The following is a 13140-nucleotide window of genomic DNA, read 5'->3' as shown; positions in this document are numbered from 1 at the left end:
GTTCAATAAAACACTCAAACACATGCTTAATTTTAAGCACTAAGCACTTATACTGAAGTTGAATCAGACTAGGCACACAGGTAAGTTAAACACGAGTGTGTTTTGCTGAACCAGGTACTAGGCAGTATAGGCCACCTTGAGCACATCTTGCCTCTCCTCTGCTTTCTTCAGTGGCTTCATATAAAATAGAGTATGTAAGGTTCAAGGTTTCCCCCGTTGCCTTAAGGCAGGGGTAAGCAACGTTTTTGGCCCGTGCCGAAAAAACCTCAATGAATATCTTGTAAGGTGCTAGAGTGCCAGCATGCCAAAAAAACAAAACCGGGACAGGGGTACATGGCAGGACACACTGCATATTAATATAGTTAATAATCATAAATGTTGATTTTTTTTTTTTTTTACAGTAAATACCAAGTTTTCTAAATAATTCTAGACCTGGTGACAATAAATAAAAACTTCATATACTTCCTTTGTTCTTGTGTATTCTTTTTTGTTGACCATGTTGTGTTGAGAGAGAGAAAAAGGAGAGAAAAAAGGGAGAGAGAAAGAGATAAAGAAAGAAAGGAGAGAGAAAAAAGAGAAAAGAAAAAAGAGAGAAAGAGGAGAGAGACAAAGAGAAAGAGGGTGTGTCCCTGTCTGCCCATGTCTCCCACCGCTACTGGCTGTGGCTTGGGCCCACTGGTTCAGGGCAGCGTCTGGCAGAGGGAAGCAGCAACACCCCAGCAACGGTGCTCAGGCCATCCCGATGGTCCCAGAGTGTGGGGAGCCTGGGCCCAGCACTGAGAAGGAGAGCCCAGTCAGGGCTCAGGCAGATAGATGCCACATCCCACCCGGGCAGAGGCAGCACCAGGGCACCAAGTGCTGGGACCAGGCACTCAGGGCAAGGTCCCGGTAACACAGGGAGAAGCAGGCACGGGGGCAGGCTGACCTAGCTGGGCCCTAGGGCACACAGCAGCTGGAGGAGAGCAGGGATCAGGTGGGAAGCAGGGGCTGCCCTGCGTCTCGGCAGACTCAGGCTGCGGCAGGGGGGTGAGGGCGCCCAGCAGCACCCCAGATGGGGACTGGTCCAGCCCAAGTAGATCTTCATGGATGGGCTGTAGCTGCTTTGCTCACAAGGGGACACTGCCTGGCCAGGGCAGGATACCAGACTCAGGGGGCTCCCGGCTTGGCTTCCCTTGCGTGTTTGCTCTGCTCATGCTGTGCCTGAGCCACTCCTGGTGCAAGGGCCCAGTTGCAGGAGCCCGCAGGCCTGGGAAGCACAGCCGCAGGCACTGCTCAGGGCCAAGCCAGGCTAGGGACTCCAGCACAGAGACCCTCTGCAGTGCCTGCCTGGACCTTGGTCTCGCACCCCCAGCTCCCTTCCAGGGGCCTGGCCAGGGTAGAGGGCACAGCGTGGGGACGGGATGGGGTCAGCAGAACACAAGCAGTGTTCCTTCCTGTGTTTTCCTGACTTCAGTCCTCATGCCTGCCGCAGTGCTAGGACCTGTGGATGCTCTGGAAAGCCCAGAGCATCAACTTAAAAAATATACATTTTTTTTAAACAATTTTCTTGCACACCACCTGGTGTGCCGAGGAAACTGTCTCCATGTGCCACTAATTGGCACATGTGCCGGGGGTTGCCTATCCCTTCCTTAGATGAACACCGCACTGGATCAGTGCACTTCTTGGGCATAATGGAATTCCTTATCATAAGGGTAAAGGCTCACCTGTGAAAAGGCTGAGGTTTCTTAAGGGTGATCCCAGACAAATAAGTTTCATACAGTGAAAGATTATCACAAACTTCATTGCTTGAAGCTCAACCATAGGCTTTCAATTCAAAAACAGCTTTGACAATTGTTTTGTAAAAATGCCAGTAATATTTCTTTTTGTTTCAATCTGGAACAAAAGCACATTTCAAGACATTCAGAATGGTTGTGAATTTAATGATCATTCTCCAGTGAGTGACCCCTAATAACAAATAATTTTATATGTTGAAGTGGCTAACATTGATAAATACCAATATTATGCAACATAATGCTTAAAGAAAATTAATTGCTATGGGTATTTGCATTAAAATACATATCAATGTTCTAATCTTCCTGCTCTCAACAGTTTGGTCTGTAGGCCCATAAAGCCTACTAGGGGTATTTCAGTTGGCTGGTTGCTTTTTGCTTGATAACAAAGGAAATAGGGAAAAGGGAGGCAGATGCTCTTTTGCAAAAGAATAGAGGAAGAAGCGCTCATGAGAAGCAAAAGAGATCTTTTCCACTGAAGTGCTCCTAAATATCCCCTGCTTACTAGAATCTTATGCTGAGACCCTAAAAAGTTGAGTAGTTATGAAAATCTTTAATTGCTTGAATGTTTAAAGTTTTCTACCTGTATTCTATAAAAATAATTAAGACAGTCTTTAAAAGATAAAGGATGTTATCCAACTTCTTTAGAATCACCAAACAGTTGAAATTCATTACTGTTATTTAAAACTAAACTAAACTTCAGCAGTAACCAGTCAAATTAAATGGTGTCATTCACTTCTCCTACACACTCTGATAAATTATTTCACTTGCGTTTGTGCTTTGCTACTCAGTCTAAGCCTGAATGATATCCTATTTGAAGGCAACTAAAGCATAATCGTACTGAACCTTGTTTTTCATTAATTTTATCAGATGTTTTCCAGGTGTTTGCATTGGGCCATGCTTGTCCACTGATACTTTTTCTATTTTACATAGAACATATAGGCCTGTGCGAAGGGGAAAGTATTCACTTCAGATTTGGAGGGACAGTGATTCAGTCCGACTCAGCTGAATCTGAAAATATTTGGCTCTGAATCTTATTTGGCCATAGAGTATACAGGCAGGCAGTAGTAGCGGGAGCAGCTGGATGAGCCCTGGCTTGAGCCAGCAGCCCCAGGAGAAACCACGGCTCATCTGGCCGCTCCCCCCGCCAGGGTGAGGCAGGCCGTGCTGGCAGCTCCAGGAGAAACTGCAGGGAATGATCGGGGGGATCAAAATGGGAATTGGGGAATCGAACCGGGAGCAAGCTCCTGTTCGTTCCCCCATCTCCCCAATCATTCCTCCCAGCCCCTACGGCTTCTCCTGGGGCTGCGGCTCTAGTTGTCTCGTCTGGCTGCTCGTCCAGCTGCCCCGACCCCCACTGGGGCGAGGCAGGCAGTGCTGGCAGCCCCAGGAGAAGCCACAGGGGCTGGGGGCAATGATCAGGGAGCTGGGGGGAGTGATTGGGAGCTGGGGGGTTGAACCGGGAACTGCGGGGAAGCCCCTGTTCATTCCCCTAGCTCCCCAGTCACTACGGCTTCTCCCGTGGCTTCTCCCACCACCGCCTGCCTCACCCTGATGGGGAGCAGCCGGATGAGCCACAGCTTCTCCTGGGGCCGCTAGGTCAAGTCTGGGCTCATCTGGCTGCTCCCTCAGCTGCTCCCACCGGCACTGCCTAGTGCCTGCCTGTACAGTCTATGACTGAATCTCTCTGAATCACTTCAGAGGCTTCTGATTTGATTCAGAGTTGAAGATTTGGCCCCCGAATCAGGCCAAATCTCGTCCAAATCGAATCAGCTACCAAAGCTTCACACAGCCCTAATATGCTACATTTTAGAAATTCAAGTATAATATCAAGATTAAAACGAAAAGATAAGGCTCTGTATGCATAAAGACTATACAAATAATCTGCATCTAAAACAAGGGCTGAAAAGGGTATGTTGTTGCAATTTGAAAATCTGTACTATTGTAACTTTAGTGTTTAGTGGGATAATGTTCCAGGTATATTAGGAACCTGCGTGGACATACAAAGCCATAGTTGGGAGAAGGAAACAGTAACAAGAGACAATTTGAAAGCCAAGAGAGAAATGAGAACTAAGAATTCTTTGGGAAATAAGATGATTCATGCTTTTAAAGGTGAATTTAAGAAGACTGAATTTGAGAGTATGAGACAGGAAGTCACTTAATGGACCTAGCAGGGTTGATAAGACTATAATATCAGTAAAAGAAATGTAGTTGTATTTGAGAGGAACTGTGAGGAGCCAAGGTGGAACAATGGGAGGCTGGAGAACAGCATGTTTTATGCTTTTGTGTTGTATTTTGTGGAAATAACTGGCAATGCAATTAAAATGACTAAACCCATATTGCCAAACTACACAGTGTGCTTGCTTTATTTTCTCTTTTAAAGTTAATATTCCATTTCTTTTTCACCATTTTTGAATCCCTAAAGTTTTGTGTGCTCTGCAGTAACTGAAGAAATCGATATATATTGAAAAAGAATGGGACTAACAGTCATAAAATGTTTGAATAATATATGTTACTGGTATAATTTTAGTTCTCTGTACTAGCATAAGAAACCCACTTTCTTAAAGTAGACATTAGACTGATAACTTCAGACAAGAGTTGAAGATAGTGGCTCAGTTCCCAAACTGGTAGCTTTTTTGGGTGGGTGGCATTGTATGTACAATTCATAAACCTTTAGTTATCACCATGAGGAAATAACCTGGTAATGGCATTTCTCGTTGGTGGAAGACAGCATCTCTTCCATAGAACTAGTTGCACACATATAGGTAGTTACCCACCCTCTTCATCTACCCAGACTAGCTCACTTCTACTTCTGAACTAAGTTCATTTTCAAAACCAAATGTTCCAAGTAGCTTTAATTTACATAAACACTTAACTACATTACTAGGTTTATGTACTAATCATGGGAAGCATCAAAGACTAATTTGATTTTGCCACAAATGTTAGCATTATCAATATGTGGAGAAGAAAAGAAAGGGTTTAGGTCTACAAGGGCCATATTTGTGATGGTAATGTTGACACTTGACAGAAATGTATTATTATGATTATAGTTATATGTAGATTTAAGGCCAGAAGGAACCATTATGATCTTGTATTCTCGTCATATGTATAAGATAGGCCACAGATTTCCCTTCCCCCCCCCAGTAATTTCTATATTAAAGGCAGTTATTTATTTGTAGTATTTAGACTTTTCCACTTGAGAAATTGTAATTCTAAAAAAGAAATGTAGTTGTCGAAGTAACTATTTTTGCAGATTCCAGAAAATATTACAGCAAAATATTATGTACTAACTAGGATTAGCTTTCTTTTAGTGTTATTAGAATTTAGATTACCGAGAGAAATCCTAGAAACAATTAATCATACTACAGAACACAACTGGAAAAAAAGAGTTTTTTAAAATATACATTGAATCTATAAATGTCTGCAGAGATGATGAAGCCAAAAAAGGAAATGGTTTCAGATAATTAATCAAGTGTAGTACACATCTCAGTTGTACCTTTGGACTGGGTGTCATAACTTCCTTAGTGTACAAGAGTTCAGGTCAGCTGTATCAGTAAAGCACTGACAAATTCAGTTAAAGCTGTCCAGAAGTTATTCCACATGTTTATGATGCAGCTGCTGTGTCTAGCAGTTAACATATTACACCTTGTAATATACTGAATTTTACATATCTTACAAAGGTAACTTAGCCTCTTAGTTATAATACTTTGAACTGATAATTCTCAGATTCATTATTTCATATTCATTGTGCTTTTTTTTAATAAGAAATTGAAAATCTGATAGTGTGTGGGGATAGTCGCATTTAACTATATCAACGAAATTAGAAATAAAATAACCTAGTTCATGCTATTAAAAGCTCTGTACAGTGGCTATTAATACTGTACTTGTTTTTCTTTCCATCGTGATTTATCTTTCTCATATGTTTGCTTCAGTAGAAATCACCTTGCAATTACTATTTATAAGGACTCCTGAAATGGATTCCAAATCTCACTATAATTTAGTTTTAGTACACTACCATCTAGTGGTGCAGTTTATATGTAGGAATTGAGTACAAATTATAGACAAAAGTGAGGTTTCTGTACTCATAAAAAATATTAAATGCCCTCAGAAGTTAACTCAGACTTTTTCCAGTAATTTGAGCAATTTCAGGTTTGAATAAAATACATGTACAAAATAACAATCATTTTGAATACATTTTGAATACATTTGTAAAGCAGATTCAAAAAAATCAGCCAAGGCAGATTGGAAGTTTGCCTAATTGGTCTGTTATCCTGATTTCATTGACTAGCCTTGATGAAAAAGGAGGAGGGGAACATACCTCACAGATTGTTCAGTGTCACACGCAGGATGACAGTTGTCTGTTTGGACTTTTTCAAAGGACCACTTGCATAGCAGTGAGTGTTAATCATAAAATTATTCCCATGTGATTAAAGAAAAACTGGCAATTTGAATGGCAAGTTTGTTTAAAATATGTGCCTACCAGAGTGACAGTAATGTTCCAGACTTTTGTGACTGAAGGACTTTAGCAAAAAACCCTGTCCATCTTGTACACATGGTAAATAGTTGACATCATCAGTAAGGCACTACTGGAGTGGCAATCAGCATGTCCCCCCAACTCACTGCTCAAATTATTTTGTGATCCATAGTTATCATTTCATAATTATTGTTTTTATTTGATAATCTAATGCAAAACACTTTGTCTCAGATAATGGTATTTAGGCTACACACAGACATTCAGTTGCTACCGGCAGAGTTGCTCTCACAGTAGAAACCATGAGTCTACAGATGTTTGGGATGTCAGCAAAAATGCCGATTCCAGAAGAAAGAAAAACCCAGCAACCATCAGGCTTAAATTGCTCTTGGGAATGTTTCTGAGAGAAGCTGCAGCACAGCCCTCCAGAATCCCAGTGTGCTTTGTTCCAAGCTCTCTCCCCTTACCATGGGTGGAGGGAGAAAGTGTCTTTGGACTGGATTTTAGTGTTCCAGCTGAGCAGAAAGCTGCTTCACAAGCTCGCATCGTGCTACAGTCTGGATCAGCCAATCAGAGCCACCCCATGCACTGCTTATGCCAGGCAGATTGGGGACCTGCAGAGCATGCTGAGATATGTATACAGGGGGCTGGTTGGGCAGTGGCTTGGCATTCAAACGTCAGTTCAGGGGTCTTCAGCTAAATTTTCAGGCAGGAAAGCAAAACCAGGAGAATTCTTCCAGATAAACATCTTTTGAACATGTGTATTCAGCCTTTGTCTCCTGTTATCATAGAATATTTCTTCATTTGATCAAGACTGTTTGTCTCCCTTTCAGTCATTTGGCCCCTTAATAAACTTCTGTACTGTACTTTATTAGTAGGTTATATCTACTGCCAAAGATTATGTGAGCTAAGACTTACTGTATGTAAGTAATCGCCTCTCTGTCAATTCAATATCAACATGTAGTCTTATTCCACCAAGAGAAACATTTCAAGAGTAAGTCCTTCTAGGAAAAATTAACTTCTTAATTTACAAAGTTGAGAGCAATTACATGTTATGGTAGTTTTTCAAATAAGTAGCCCAATTAAAAAATTAAAATAAGTTGCCCAAATAAAATTAAAATATAGACTTTATATTTTCATCCATTTAATTGTCTCTTAGGGTTGCATAAGTAAAATTGTTGCTCTTCCTAGAAAGCTCTACTTCTTAGATATCAATGCAAATGTAGTATGAGCTTCTGACATTAAAGCACTACAGCTTTCAGCCTGTAAACTCTAGGAGTAAACCAGACAGCAAAGGAGAACAGTTTTCCCTACAGAAGGATACAGGAGGGAGTTTGTAGTGCATGACCAGGACAACTACTTGCATTTTCAACTCACATAGTACATATGAACTAATATAGGTTAGTGAAGTTAGAGAGCATGAACTACTGTTGTGCACCTACACTCTTGTATTTAGTCGTGAATGGGCTCCACATCTGTGATACTGCAGTGTCTTGTGGGATGCAACTGCTCTATAGCACCTAATAGTGAATTAGCATCGTTCTTAATGTTATGGTTTCTTGGTTGTGTTATTTAGTAAAACGTCTTTATAACATTGGTACTAAATACTATTTTCAAAAAAACAGCTGTACTTTTAAATGCTTTTTCAAAAGGTAATACATGGCATCACTGATATAGATTTCATAGACATTGGGGCTGGAAGGGACCTCGGAAGATCATCGAGTCCAGCCCCCCGCCCAAAGGGCAGGAAGTCAGCTGGGGCCATAGGATCCCAGCAATATAAGCATCCAGTTTGCTCTTGAAGGTGTTCAGAGTAGGTGCTTGAACCACCTCCGATGGCAGACTGTTCCATATCTTGGGGGCTCGGACAATAAAGAAATTCTTCCTTATGTCCAGCCTGAAATGGTCTTGCAGGAGTTTATATGACTGTTCAACCTCGTCATCCCTTGGGGCGCTCTGGTGAACAAACCTTCCCCCAGATCCTGGTGGTCACCCCGATAAACTTACAGGTGGCCATCAGATCACCCCGAGCCTGCGCTTTTCCAGGCTAAAGAGCCCCATGGCTGTCAGCCTGTCGTCGTAAGCTCTGTTTTCCTGACCTCTGATCATGTACATGACTCTTCTCTGGACTCGAGCTTCTCCACGTCCTTTTTGAATTGTGGAGCCCAAAACTGGACGCAGTACTCCAGCTGCGGCCTCACCAAGGCCGAGTACAAGGGGAGAATGACATCCCGGGATTTGCTCGAGAAGCATCTATGGATGCAAGCCAGTGTTTTGGTCGCTTTACTAGCTGCAGCATCGCGTTGCAGTCTCATGTTCATCTTGTGGTCAGTGATGACCCCCAAGTCTTTCTTCCGTAGTGCTAGCCAGCGTAGCACTGCCGAGCCTATAAGGATGCTGCAGGTTTTTCCTCCCAAGGTGGAGAACCTTGCATTTTTTGGTGTTAAACACTATCAGGTTCTCGTCTGGCCATTTGCTGAGCCTGTCCAGGTCAGCCTGGATCACCTGCCTTTCATCTGGCGTAGATGCTTTGCCCCAAAGTTTGATGTCATCGGTGAACTTGGCCAGTCCACTCCTGACTCCAGTGTCCACATCATTAATGAAGATGTTGAACAATATGGGTCCAAGGACAGAGCCTTGGGGTTCCCCAGTGGTCACAGGACACCATGATGAGTGACTGCCATCAGTTACAACCCTCTGGGTCCGACCATGGAGCCAATTTCCCAGCCAGCGGAGCATGGTGGACCCAAGGCCACATTTCGCTGGTTTTGCCAAGTGGTGATCATGGGATACCAGATCGAAGGCTTTTTTGAAGTCAGTATATATGACATCAATCTCTTCTCCCTTGTCTAGGTGATAGGTCACCTGGTCGTAGAAGGAAATGAGATTGGTCAAGCAAGACCTACCCACAACAAACCCATGCTGGCTATCCCTTAGGATGTTGGCCTCAGCCAGTCCATTAAGGACGGCCTCTTTAATAAACTTTTCTAAGATCTTCCCCAGGATAGAAGTCAGGCTAATGGGCCTATAGTTAGCTGGATCCACTTTCCTCCATTTGTTAAAGATAGGCACCACATTGGCCTTCTTCCAGTCTTCGGGCACTACACCAGAGCGCCAGGAGTTTTTAAAGATCCATGCCAGGGGCTGGGCTATGACGCTCGCCAGCTCCTTGAGTACCCTGGGGTGTAGAGTGTCAGGGCCGGCTGACTTGAAGGTATCCAGCTTCTCAAGATGTTCCTTCACGAGATCAGCATTTAGGGAGGGCAGGGGATCTCCCCCACCCGGACCTACCTGTCCCATAGCGGGCATGGGCATCCCATGGGACTGATGAAAGACTGACGCAAAGTACCCATTAAATAGGTTGGCTTTTTCCTGGACGTCAGTTGTCAGTTGCCCCGTCTCGTTCAGCAGGGGTCCAGTGTTGTCCTTGCTTTTCCTCTGGCTCCACACATATCTGAAAAAGGACTTTTTATTGTCCGTGATGCTTAAAGCTAGTTGGAGTTCAGTTGCAGCTTTGGCGTTCCTGGTGTGCTCCCTACAGGACCGGACCAGTGCGGAATAATCCTCCTTGGAGATTAATCCCATCCTCCATCCTTTGTAGGCTTTTCTTTTTAGCCTTAGGAGGTCTGCTAGATCCCTGGAGAGCCAGGGGGCTGCTGTGCCCTCTTGCTGCCTTTCCTTTGAGATGGAATAGACTTAGCTTGTGCATTGAGGATCACTCCCTTGAGGAGCAACCGCTCTTCTTGAACTCTCCTCTTCCTGGGGTCATGGTCCCTTAGGGCCTGACTGACAAGCCTTCTGAGCTTGTCAAAGTTGGCTTTTCTGAAGTCAAGGACTTCCAAGTTGCTCACTGACTTGCCAGCTTTACAGCAGATGGTGAAGGTGATCAGCTCATGGTCGCTGTCACCCAGCTTCCCATCGATCACTAGGTCACCGATTAGGTCATCCCCTGTAGCCAGTACCAGGTCGAGCAGCACTTTGCCTCTCGTTGGCCCATAGACTTCTCGAATCAGGTAGAGGTCATCCATGCACAAGAGGAAGCTTTGCGACCACTCGGATTTTGCTGAGTGATCCTCCCACGAGATGTCCGGGTAATTGAAGTCACCCATGACAACCATGGTCCTGGAGCATGCGGCCTCAGCCAGCTCCCAGGCAAACTCCTGTTCAAGCTCAGGACTTTGGGTGGGAGGTCTGTAGTAGACTCCCACTGTTGTGTCCCCTGTGCTGTGTTCCCCACAAATTTTAACCCAGAGGGTCTCTGGCTGTCCACCCTGGTCACCAGTATCAGCTTGCAGGGACATGTAGCTTTCCTTAACATAGAGAGCTATACCTCCGCCCCATTTATCTACACGATCCCTCCTGTACAGGGTATAGCCATCTATACCCATGGTCCAGTCGTGAGTGGAGTCCCACCAGGTCTCTGTTATCCCAGTGACATCCTAATCCTTTGCACTGAGCAGGAGGACGAGCTCCTCCTGCTTGTTCTCCAAGCTCCTGGCATCTGTGTACAAGCAGGCAAGTGTGCCCTTGGGGGCTCTTGCCTTGCCCATAGATTGTACCAGGGCTGGGGCAAGGGTGGGCTCCCTTAAGTGCCTTGGCCTGCTGGCTTTGCAAGGGTTGCTCAGCAGGCCAGCAGTGGTGGTAGTCCCCCCGTCCTCCAGCAGGCTTAGTTTAAAGCCAAGTGGAGCAGGTCAGCCAGTCTGGCTGAGAAGAGCCTCCTCCCCAGGGGAAGAGAGGTGGAGGCCAGCAGCTCGCTGCCTCTCTTGCTAAAGAGTGGGCTGTGGTCATGGAAGCCAAAGCCTTCCCGATGACACCAGTGCCGCAGTCTTTGGTTGACTACGTGGATCCTCCTCTCCCTCCTCAGCCCATAGCTGGAGACTGGGAGGATCGACGAGAACACCACCTGTGCTCCCAGACCCTTTAGCCCTGCTCCCAAATCCCTGTAGTGCCTCATGACTCGGCTGGGAGCACTTCGAGCCATGTCATTGGTGCCCACATGAATAAGGAACATAGGATAATGGTCTGTGGGCTGGAGGAGCTTTGGGATCTTCTCCGCAATGTCCCGGATGCGGGCCCCCGGAAAGCAGCAGACTTCCTGGGCTGAGGGGTCGGGGCAGCAGATTGCCCTCTCAGTCCCCCTCAGGATGAAGTCTCCCACAACAAACACCTTACGTTTTGTCTTGGGGAGAGTGGGGACGGTAGCTGTAGGTGAGCCTGTGTTGCCTGTGGGAGCTGGCAACTCAGCAGGTTCTGCAGGAGCTAAGCTCTGGCGGGGCAGGGGTCTTGGTGCAGCGGGCCTTAGGGCCCTTGACCACCTTGGTCCATGCCCCTGACTGGACAAAATAGAGAGAGTGGGAGGTCCCGGAGTCCTCCTTTGTCCTGGAGGGAGATGGTGGTCTACCCTCCGACTCCTGGGGCAGAAGGGCCTGGCAGTAGGAGTCAATCTCCTGCTCATAGTCCCTGATGGCACGTAGTCTCTGGACTGTGGCCTGGAGCTCCTCCAGCTGGCGTGCCGGAGACCCCAAAAGGGAGCAGACCCCACACGGGGAGGTGGCAATGCTCCCGGGCCCCAATGCCTGAAAAGGGGACAGACGGCCCCTGCAGCCAAGAGCCAGGGGCTCCATCTGTGTGGAGCCTGGAACCATGAGCTCCAACTGGGTGGCAGTCTCTGAGGTGCCCGAGGGGGTGGGTCGCAGAGCCCGAGGGAACCCTCGAGGTGTGGCGAGTGCCCATCTGTGTCATGCCTCTGGTAGGCTGGCTACGGCTGGGACTGACTACCCTGGTGGGTTCGCAGGCAGGGTCTTGGGCCCTCTTGCGCACCCTCCTGCGCGAATTCCACGCTAACTCACATGCCAGCAGACAAGCGTAACTGTTTGTGCAGCCTGTTCGTGTGGCTCCTTGGGGGGCTGGGCAAAGTAGGGGCCTGGGCGGAGGCTTGACCCAGCCTGGCTCCACACAGCCGCCACCTCCCACTCAGAGAGGGGTTAACCTCTTCCTACCATGATCCCCGTTTGCCTCTGGTTGTGCTGGGGGTCGGCAGGGGGCTCTGTGGCTGCTGGGGGGTGTCTGAGGTGTCCGGGGGGCTTCGGGGAGCGGTGGCGCTGCGGGCTTTCACCCGCGCATCTCTCGCCACTCCGGAGCCTAACTGGGGTTTTTTTGCTGTTTGGCGGGCCCTTTTAAACTGCGCGCATGCAATATGTAACACATTGCATTCAGGTGCAATGACTTAACATTCCCATTCCAGTCAGGACTAGCTTTGATAAACTGAACATCCTCATTCCAGCAGGGAACAAGTGTTTAGGGATTTGGCATTCAATTCCATTTCCTGCTGTGCCTCTGATAACCCATGTAACTTTGGCAAATCACTTAACGTCTCTGTGTCTAAGTTTTCTGTAGAACAGGTGTGGTAAAATACCTACAGTACTTTACAAGGATATAGTAAAATAAATTAAAAGTTGGTGTGGATGTAAATTGAAATCTCAAGCTTTCAACATTCTAGAAAAGAGTAGAAAAATAATCTATTTTAAAATATCAGATTTGCAAGCATAGTTAAAAAATCAAAGAAGAATAAATTAATGCAAATATTATACAATAGGTGAGATTTCTAAATTTGAAGTTATCCATATGCCATGTTGTGAAAAAGACTCTGATAATGATTTATTTAAAATTAAACACCCATAAGTCAAGTTTGATATTTGATTACTTGTGTAATTTTGGTCAGAGCTAGCTTTGAAGTTAAAGCTCTCCATTGGTCCAGCATGAATAAGTAATAATTCCTGGTGTGCTTGTTTACATGAGCAAAAAGTTCATATTTTAGTGCACTAAGTCTTAGGATACTTTGGAGACATCCGCTCACATACCTGCTTTATGTTTGTTTAACAATATATATAATGCATTGAT

At 45.7% G+C, this 13140-nt stretch overlaps 1 protein-coding gene across 2 annotated transcripts in view; it reads left to right on the top strand.

The window, feature by feature from the left end:
• RETREG1 (reticulophagy regulator 1) overlaps positions 1-13140 on the top strand; it is a 110459-nt gene that overhangs the window by 77338 nt on the left and 19981 nt on the right. The gene's annotated exons all lie outside the window — the stretch shown is intronic.

The sequence above is a fragment of the Crocodylus siamensis genome, chromosome 5, assembly GCF_052110815.1.
Source record: "Crocodylus siamensis isolate JL-2025a chromosome 5, ASM5211081v1, whole genome shotgun sequence".
Lineage (NCBI taxonomy): Eukaryota > Metazoa > Chordata > Crocodylia > Crocodylidae > Crocodylus > Crocodylus siamensis.
The sequence above is the reverse complement of the archived record's forward strand: the minus strand, read 5'-3'. Positions and strand labels throughout refer to the sequence as shown.